The sequence below is a fragment of the Mercenaria mercenaria genome, chromosome 3, assembly GCF_021730395.1.
Source record: "Mercenaria mercenaria strain notata chromosome 3, MADL_Memer_1, whole genome shotgun sequence".
Taxonomy (NCBI): domain Eukaryota; kingdom Metazoa; phylum Mollusca; class Bivalvia; order Venerida; family Veneridae; genus Mercenaria; species Mercenaria mercenaria.
Window position 1 is genome coordinate 98,453,885 of NC_069363.1, and position 9,181 is coordinate 98,463,065.

Below are 9,181 nucleotides of genomic sequence, written 5' to 3' on the forward strand. Positions count from 1 at the left end.
TAATCTTACATTTTAAAACAAAACAATTATTTATTGAGCGGTTTTCGAATCTTTCTTTGAGTGAGCTTTTATTAACAAATGTAAAACAAAGTAAAACCATAAAAGGAGAGCCAAAGCGCTGCCAGCTATGTTAGAGTGCCTGGTTCAATACCAGATACACTTCAGTATCAGAATGGTATCTCTGGTACAATCACGAGCATTAAAACTTACAGGATAAGAAAAATATTCATCCCCGGCGGGATTCGAACCCGCGACCTCTGGATTAGAAGTCCAGCGCGCTATCCACTGCGCTACGGGGACAACTGAGCACCGATTATTATTGGTGATCCTCTGTCAATGATGAATTTATCACACATCTAATCTACTTTATTATTATTTGCTTTATCTTGTCTTTACGTGGACAACTTTTCAAATACTTTACCTCGTAAATTATTTGCATCCAGTTACGGACTAGAGAGAAAAGAAAATAAGCGAAACAGAGTATAACCTCGGGAACAACTCTTACACCAATGAGATCAAAAATGCTAGCCCTCTTCTGTGAGTTTTGACTTTTTTTTTTTGCTGTGAAAATTAAACAATTTTCATATCCAGCTGTCTTGTATAAATTTGTTTCCCTTTTCGAAAAAGGGGGATTAAATCAGGATTTAAAAAAAATTTTAAAGAAATCAAAAAATTACACTTTTGGGAAGTGTATGCTTCCCAACTTTTAATAGTTTTGAGCATTCAAACTTTGCCAATATGGATAGAATATCTTAATTTCTATTAAATTCTTGAAATCAGTGCGGTTTCCCGATATCGAACTTAAAAGGAACTTTTTGACTTTAAAGGGGAAAAGAAACGTCTCATATTTTTTGGGGAAAATTTTTTCCCACAAAAATCATTTGAAGTTAAATGTGAAAAATTTCGGACCTCTTTTAACATGAATAAAAAATAAAATTCGTTATTTTTTTGCCGGATTAAGGGGATGCCTTAAAAAATTAATCATGAATATTAACAAAAAAAACACCGCCGGGGGGGGTACAAACCGTGCTCTGGTTTTTGAACCCCCGGCGCACAACCCCCTTTTGATAACTTCGACCACAAATCTTTTCTACCAAACAGTTGAAAAATTTCTTTATTTTTAGAGTACTACTCTTTAATTTAACCACAATAAAAAGGAGATAAGTTAAAAATAAAGTAAATAAAAAACAAAAAATTCATAAAAAGTGGGATTAAATTGGGAAAAATAACAAAGTGATTTTTTTTTGAATTAAAAAAAAGTAATTGCAGAGGAAAACCTTAAAATCCCCTCAAACAACGTGTTTGGGCTTTGAAATAAATAGAATTTTACAAAAAAAACCCAGCAGACAAAAACAAGTATATACGGGTAACCCCCACAATCATCGTTTTTTTGTCCACATTCTCAAATTTAAAATCAACCGTTGTGCTTTCTGTTACAACATGAACAATAAATAAAGGTTATGTCTTTTTTTGTTTTGATTTTAAACTAAATATTTTTGCTGGACGCAATCCAACTCCCTTTGGGGTGGTTTGTTTATTTTAAAAACTGGGATCGGGAAAGAAGGGGGGGATTCGGGAATTTGACCCGTAAAAAATTTTTTCCCTTTTTGGGAAAAAAAAGTTTTCCATAAATAATAGTTTTCAAGAAATGTAAACTGCAAATTACGGCGCATGGTGTGTTGGGGTTTAGATCTTTTACAGCAATTTTCAGTCATATAAAAGACGGGGGCTTCTTTTTCGTGAACACACTTTCCACTTTATAGTGCCCCCTCCGGAAACCGCCCGTAAAATAGCATTCCCCAAACCACCCCTTAAATTTTAAATTGGCACCGATCAGACCTTTCCTAGAAGCAATATAAAATGCTGAGTCCCAAATTTTGGTAGAGCACCCATGAGCAAACCCTAAAATTCCCACTCGGGTTGGGCGCTCACCAAATTTAACAGAGGAATACCTTTTAAATTGTAAAAATTATATCTTTTTCAAATCAGGTTTTGCTAGAAAGATATCTGACTTTTGATGAGAATAATATTTTTTAATTTAATGGAAAAACCCAGTCAGTGATAAATCCGGAAATTTTAAATTTTATTCCAAAAGGAAGGTTTTACATTTTCTATTTTTTATTTTAAAATATTTTATAAAAAGGGAAAACTGTAAACGATCCTTTTAAAAAACAAAGAATGCAACCAAGAAAAAAAATAAAATAAAAGTTAACATCCCCGGGGGTTTGAACCCCGACCCTGGATTTGAAGTCTACGCTATCCATGCCTACGGGAATTTAGGCCAAAAAAAAAAAAATTTTTTGTTCCGGAAAATTCAAAAAAAATAGGGTAGTGGGCGGGAAAATTTTTTTTTTTTTTTTAATTTTTTTTTTTTAAGGAGATTTTCGGAAATTATTTTTTTTTCAAAAAACTTTCAATAAGGGGGGTTTTGCCTTTAGACACCGTAAATTGATTTTAACACAATGCCCTGTTTTTAAAACATAAAAAAAGGGGTTTTTTTATCTTTTTTTTAAAAATGAAAAAATATTCTCCCCCCATAAAAAATTTTGGTCGGAAAAATTTAGGGGAGGTCGGGGTACCCGGGAAAAAAACAATTTTTTTTTTTCCCTTTTTAAATTCCGTAAGGGGTATCTGGCAGGTGATAAATCAATGACTCGGATCTTTTATTAAAATTTTTTTGAGTTTAGCTTCAGCTAACACGGGGGTAAATGTCATACTACGTACATAAAACCACTTAACCCTAAAAACCCTAATAAACAATGAACAAAGCCGATTGAACCCGGGCTAATCAAATACGGCTGATGTGGTACTTGTTGGAGATACCCAGGTGGAAAAAAGAACAAAAAAGATGTTCCCTTTGTTTCAGGGTTAAAAATGTAAAGGATCCCATTTTGCCCGTACATTTTGGTTTTTGGGAAAAACCGTATTTTTTTGGAACAATGAAAAGTTTCGGGGTTTTTTTTTAAAATCTGTTCTGAAAAATTAAAAGTATGCTGGATTCTACTGTTACAGCCATTACAGTAAAACAAAGAGTTTTAAAGTCAAACTCAAAAAAAAATTCATGAAACATTCCATAAAATTCGCGGACATTCAAATTTTACAGATTTTATTAGTGCCTCCAAGCGGGATGCCCCTTCCCCCTGGATTGTTTATAGTTTGAGCTTACGTATACCTTTAATTAAATTATAGGAGAATAATGTCCATTGAACAATAGATAAAGGGGGCTAACCCCGCCAGCTAAACATTTTTTTTCAATGAGTGTTTTTCCCCCCTTTTTGACTTAAACAGAACAAATGTTATGGTTAAGAAAAGAAATGAAAACAAAAATGAAATTACTTTTTTGCCCCGAAGGGGAAGCTATAGTCGGTTTGCCCCTCCCTTGTCTCGCATTATTGTCCAATAATTCAAAAGCGGAAGCTGCACTAAAAGAGAAGTGCCTTTCTTTCATGCCGTCGGATCTTTTTATGGAGTTACTGTAAAATCATTTTAAAATTGGGGCATGGAATTTCGTGGTTGTGGGGCAAAATGGCAATTTGTGGGGGTATGAATTTTGTAATTTCAGCTTTAACTAAATATTAATTTCTTGTTCGTTTGGGGTAAAATTTTTGGATTGACTCAACCCCGAAATCCACGAAAGTTATCCTCACGAATTTTAATTTATTTAAAATATTGCTCTTTTATATTCAAAAAATAACTATAGTCCATTTTGTCCCCAAAATCTTCAAAACCATTAAAAAAATTCTTAATTTCATAGGGAACTTCACTCTCAAGAAGAGAATGGCATATTTTCTTCAGTTCCGGGCGGAGATTTTTCACTGATTTTAAAAGCCCTTTGATTTTAACTTTTGTAACTAATACCATTGTTGTCCTCATCACAAAATACCCCCCACCTGGGGCCGAAAAAAAACAGCATTTAGAATTAGTTTTTAAAATCTGGATTGTTATTGACTTTTCCCGGATCTTCTTTTTATTCTTGGAGTACTGAAAGTTCTGGGAACTTCCAGGGAATTTAAAAAAGGAAAATGTCTGAGGAAGGAATTTCCCACCATAAATCTTGTTGGGAAAAAAATTTTTTGTATGTTTTAGCTTGGAATTTAACGTTTTAAAAAATTTTCATTAAATTGTGGCTTTAACATTTTAATTTGAAGATGTTTTTTATACTTTTAAAATACTTAATTCAGTTTGGGAAACTTGTGAACGATTTTGGGGAAATTTTTACGATTGAATTTAAATGTACCCGACAGGATTTTTATATTTTGCAATTAGATGGATTTTTACGTTAATTAAAATCTTAAAAATATTTTGAATTGTTTTTTTCATAATAACTGTTATTTAAAAAATGCTGGTTTGTTTTTTTTGTTACCTTTTTAATTTTAATAACAAACAATTCTTTTCCATCGACAACAAAGAAATTTCCGGGGTGCAATTCCCTCCCCTGAAGAACAGACCAAGTCTACTATTATAGTCATGTTGCTTGGTTGTATTATCTGCTCCGAAAAAAATTTTCTTAGGTTTTTTTAAATTAAAGGGCCCGCCCGCTTAGCTATAGGGACAGCTTGATACGGGTCGCGAGTTCATCCCCGGGGGGGGGCGATGTTTTTCCTGCGATTTGATTTAAAAACACTGTGTCGAAATACTTCGTCCTCCACCCCTGATAATTTTATGTGGGGGAATTGGGTATTTCGGGGAACAGGGTTTGAATGGTACAGAAACCAGGAACCTCGGTTACAAAATCCCCCCGTTCATGACGAAAATAAGTTGAAAAACGGGGTTAAACCGAAAACAAAAAAACAAACTAAACATATCAAGTTCTTCATTTTTTAAAAAAAAACAGATTAAACATTAGCCGTATTGAAAAAGCAGTTCATTAAATTTAGGTAAAATAACATCCCCGCGGGGTTCGAAAAAGCGACCTTGGGAAAAAGCCCCGCGCGCTATCCACTCGCTACGGGACACCCAAGATGGAAATGATATTAAGTGATCATTCGCAGTGTTTTGTTTTCCTTACTTACATATCTAAATCACTTAAGCCGTACCCTCCATCCCTGTGCCCCGCTAAATGCACCATATCTTTTAAACCCATTAAAGGGGGGTAAAGACCCCAAAATGTCCCAAAAAATGGGTTTTAGGGTTTTGGGTTTTTGTTTTTTTTTTGGTTTTTTTTTTTTGTTGGTTTTTTTTTCAGGGTCAAATGTACAGTTTTACTACAAAAAATAAACACAAACTTACATTAAAAGAAAAAAACCTGTTTTTTTTGGATTCAGTGTTTTATATTTTTTTGATCCTTTGGGATCATGGGGGTCCCTTCAATTCGTGTAACGAAATTCGGGGTAAGCCGGGGGTAGTACTAAAATAGAACAAAGTGGAAAACCGGGTCGCCCAAACGGTGTTGCGGGCCCCGGTTGGAAATATTTCTACCGCCACACCCACAAGCCCCGGGTGAGCAGAACTCAACTATAGCATGTTACAGTACTAAAATATAATTAAGAAAAAACCCCAAATGTATTTATGGGGGTAAAAAAGAACCTTTAATGATACACAGAGCGCAAATTTCCTGAAAAACGGCATTGGCCCCAGTTAAAACAAGCAAATTCGAAAATTGGGAAACCCCCCGAAAGGGGCAAATTGAGAACGGCAAAAAAAATTCCTGCAAAAAATTAAGAATGTTACCAAGAAGCAAAATTTATTATCAAATCAAAATTTAAAAAAAAATAATGGTTTGTTTTGGGGGTGGGGGTTGGGGGGGGGGGGGGGGGGGGGATACAACTTTTTTATGTTGATTAAAAATTTGGAGAAAAAGAAAAATAAAAAAAAAAAAAATGGGGGGGGGGGGGGTGAGAGGGATGGGGTGACCAATGTAAGGTGGGACCAGGTGTAGGGACAAAATCACATGTTTATAAAAATGTGCTGGAAAAGAATGGAAAATTTAAATGAAATTCTTCAATTTGGTTGTTTGTTATAATTTAAAATTTTATTTTTGTTAAATTTTAAAAATTTAAAGGGGAATAACTAAAAGGAAATGACCAAACGAAAAAAAACTTGAAGGGCATCGTCGCGTATCTTGTTCATGTCTATTTCAAGTTCAGAAATTCTACCTGCTAGTTTTCGGAAATGGGTGCAGACGGTTTTTTTCATTAAATCAAGGGCAAAACTTGGGGAAATTTACCTTCAAAAAAAAAAACTTTCGGCATCCGCAGTACTTGGTTCATGTCTATTTCAAATTTGATGAAATTCTACCCGTTAGTTATGAGAAATGGCTGCGACAGAATTTTTTTTTTAAATCAAGGGGAAAAACCTGAGGGAAAAAGACCAAAACAAAAAAAACTTGAACATCTCGCGATCTTTTCATGTCATTTCAAATTTTATGAAATTTTACCTGTTAGTTTTTTGAGAAATGCTGCGACAGACTTTTTTTTAAATCAAGGGGAATACTCTGAGGGAAATTGCCAATCAAAAAAAAAAAATTGACGGGCATTGCGTATATTTTTCTGTTTTTTTCAAGTTTCATGAAAAATTCACCAAGAGTTACTGAGAAATGGCGCGGGGACGGACGGACGGACGGTGACAACGCCATTTCAATACCCCCCCCGATTTTACGGCGGGGGGTAAAAACAAAACAAAAAAAAATTGGGTTTTCCCGAAACAAAAACAAGGGGAGAAATAAAAAACTGGAATTTAGAAAGGGGGCCTGAGGTTAAAGGAGCCTGCAATCACAGAAACTGCCAAAAGAAAAAGTATTACCCAAAACCGAGGGTGATTAAACGATACTCAAAAAAAATGAAAGGGGAGTATTGGAACCCCCCTGCCGAAATGTTCAAGTGAAAAAAAAACTTACACAAAAAACATAAAATTTAAAAAAATAAATAAAACAAAACCGACGAATGTAAGGGGAGACTTTATTTAAATCATTGGAAAAAAATTAAAAGGTTCTCACAGAAGTTAAGTTAAAATTTCGTGTTTCATTTTGCTTGTCCCATTTTAATATTTTTTTTATGGTGTTATTTTTATCCCCAATTGCCTGTTGGAAACGGTGCCTGTATCAACCAAGACTTAAAAATTTTTAAAAATTTCAGTTTGAATTTACTCTGCTGTAAATGAGGTGTGAGACTGGAGATGTTTGAACACTCATTTTTCTAATTTGTTACATAATCTTATTAATAAGGTAACACCCATACCTCCAAGTGGGAATATATACTGATTTATGGCAGACATTGGATTTAAACAATGCAGTTTTTTGGCGTGTGAACAGGAATATAAGACATTGCGGTTTTGCTCTTGTTATTTTGTTATTTGCTACCCCAGTGAGTACTAACTGCGCACCGTCATTGCAAATACAATCAATAAAGTTAGAAATGTGTTTTTATATTCCCTTGTTCAATGTCAAATTATTTTTTGATTTTGTCGAATTTCAATTTCCTTTAATGACCTCGATGAATCCGAAACGGAAAAACTTTCTTTTTTTCCCATCAAAAAAAAGTATTTACGTCACAACCTAAATTTTCTATGATAGAACTAGTGACCTACTTCAACCCTGATGACATGGTTTTTAAAAACCCATCTTTACAGATTAAATTTTAAAAAAAAGGGAAAACATTTACTTGTGTGTTAAACAAATTTTTTTTGATTAATATTTTTATGTAATTTTTTGACCTCGAGGCTACAGACATTTTTAAAAATTTTTAATAGACGCACTTTTGAAATGTTTTTGCGAACAGGAAAACTATAGCCTTTTATTTAAAAAATTTTAAGTATTTTTACATGTGCAAATTTTTAAAATTTTGCTCAAAATTGGGTTTTCGGGGGGCTGGGGATGGACGTCCACCCAGCATCTTTTCCGCAGCCGCCCTGAAAAAGGCCAAAAAAGCAAAATTTTCATTTCTGTCATGTTGCCAAACTGCGATTTCCAAATGTTCCTTTTATTAGTAGACTAGTCTAAATTTTTGACCTTGTTTTGGCTGTTTGAAATAGTTGAATTTTAACAACAAAAATTTTTTTGTTTCTTGAAGACAGTAGAACCGTGGCTAAAAAAAGTGAAGACTCCAAAAAATCTTAAAAAAACGGACGGAGGAATGGGAAAGCAGCTTGCTTAGTCGGGGCCTTTAAAGAGGTGTTTGCACTGACTTAGACAATTTTTTTGATACACGGTTTAAATTTTAAAACCCGCTCCCTATTTTTTTATTTTTTTATTTTTTGTTTTTTGTCACTTAGTTAGAGCCTTTTTTTAAAGGGGGGAATTTATTTTACACTGTCTTGTAAGGGGTTAAAAAAAGGGTTTGTGGAGGTTGGGATCCCCAAACGCGTTTTAAATCCCCCTTTTCCTTAATTTTGGTTTCTGACATTCTAAGGCGGTGCCCCCATTTTCAACTTGTTTTCTGTCCGTCTCGTATTTTGTGTTGCGTAGTTTTCTAGTTTGTTGTTGGCGTTTCTTTCCTCTCTCTCCTCGCTACCCCCACCCCCATCCCCTTTCCCACATCGCCCCTTCCCACACCTTCCCCTTGCATTTGCGCTCCTTTGCATTTGCACCCCGTCTCCATTTACTCTGAGTGAGATATCGTGCCTAACATGATTTTGGCCGCCGGTCGTCTTATACGGTGCCCCACTGTTGTTGTTTTTTTTTCCTGCTTATGCGTCTGTGTTTGTGTGTGTCTTGGGCGGTGCCCCACTTTGTTTTTTTCTTACTTGTCTGTTTATTTGTGTGTGTGTCTGTGCTGCTGCGGTTTACGGTGTAGGGAGACGTGGCTTTCCCTGTTAAATATTCATCCTTGCTCCACTTTCCCCAACACCCTACCATTTTATTTAACATTTTTTCTGTATTTTGCATATTAATAAAATGTACTTGTTGATGGATTTTTGAAGCAACCCGTCTACAACATTTTTCCATTACAGCTTCTTTTTTTTTGTTGGCCTACTTTGCAATGCATGGCTCTATGGCTGTGTTTGGAGTGCTCTGTGCTTCCGGGAAATCTACCCTTACCTTTCATCTTGCTGAGTGCTAGAGAGGGTTTTTCTACGATTTGGCAAAGTGACATGCATTTTGATCTCAGATAATCCCGTTTTAGATCTGACTACACTGTGATGGCATGGCCAGGGCATCTACTGTATTGATACATATTTTCAGTATGTGTTGCCAAAATCTCTACAGAACTTTATAACACCCGATTTTCTATAAGACCTATTTTTT

The 9,181-nt window shown here is 34.9% G+C and overlaps 1 non-coding gene across 1 annotated transcript; it reads right to left on the reverse strand.

The window, feature by feature from the left end:
* Positions 1-227: 227 nt before the first annotated feature.
* Positions 228-300, reverse strand: Trnar-ucu (transfer RNA arginine (anticodon UCU)). Its single transcript has one exon. It is a non-coding gene; the product is annotated as a tRNA-Arg (tRNA).
* Between the last annotated feature and the right edge of the window lie 8,881 nt (positions 301-9,181).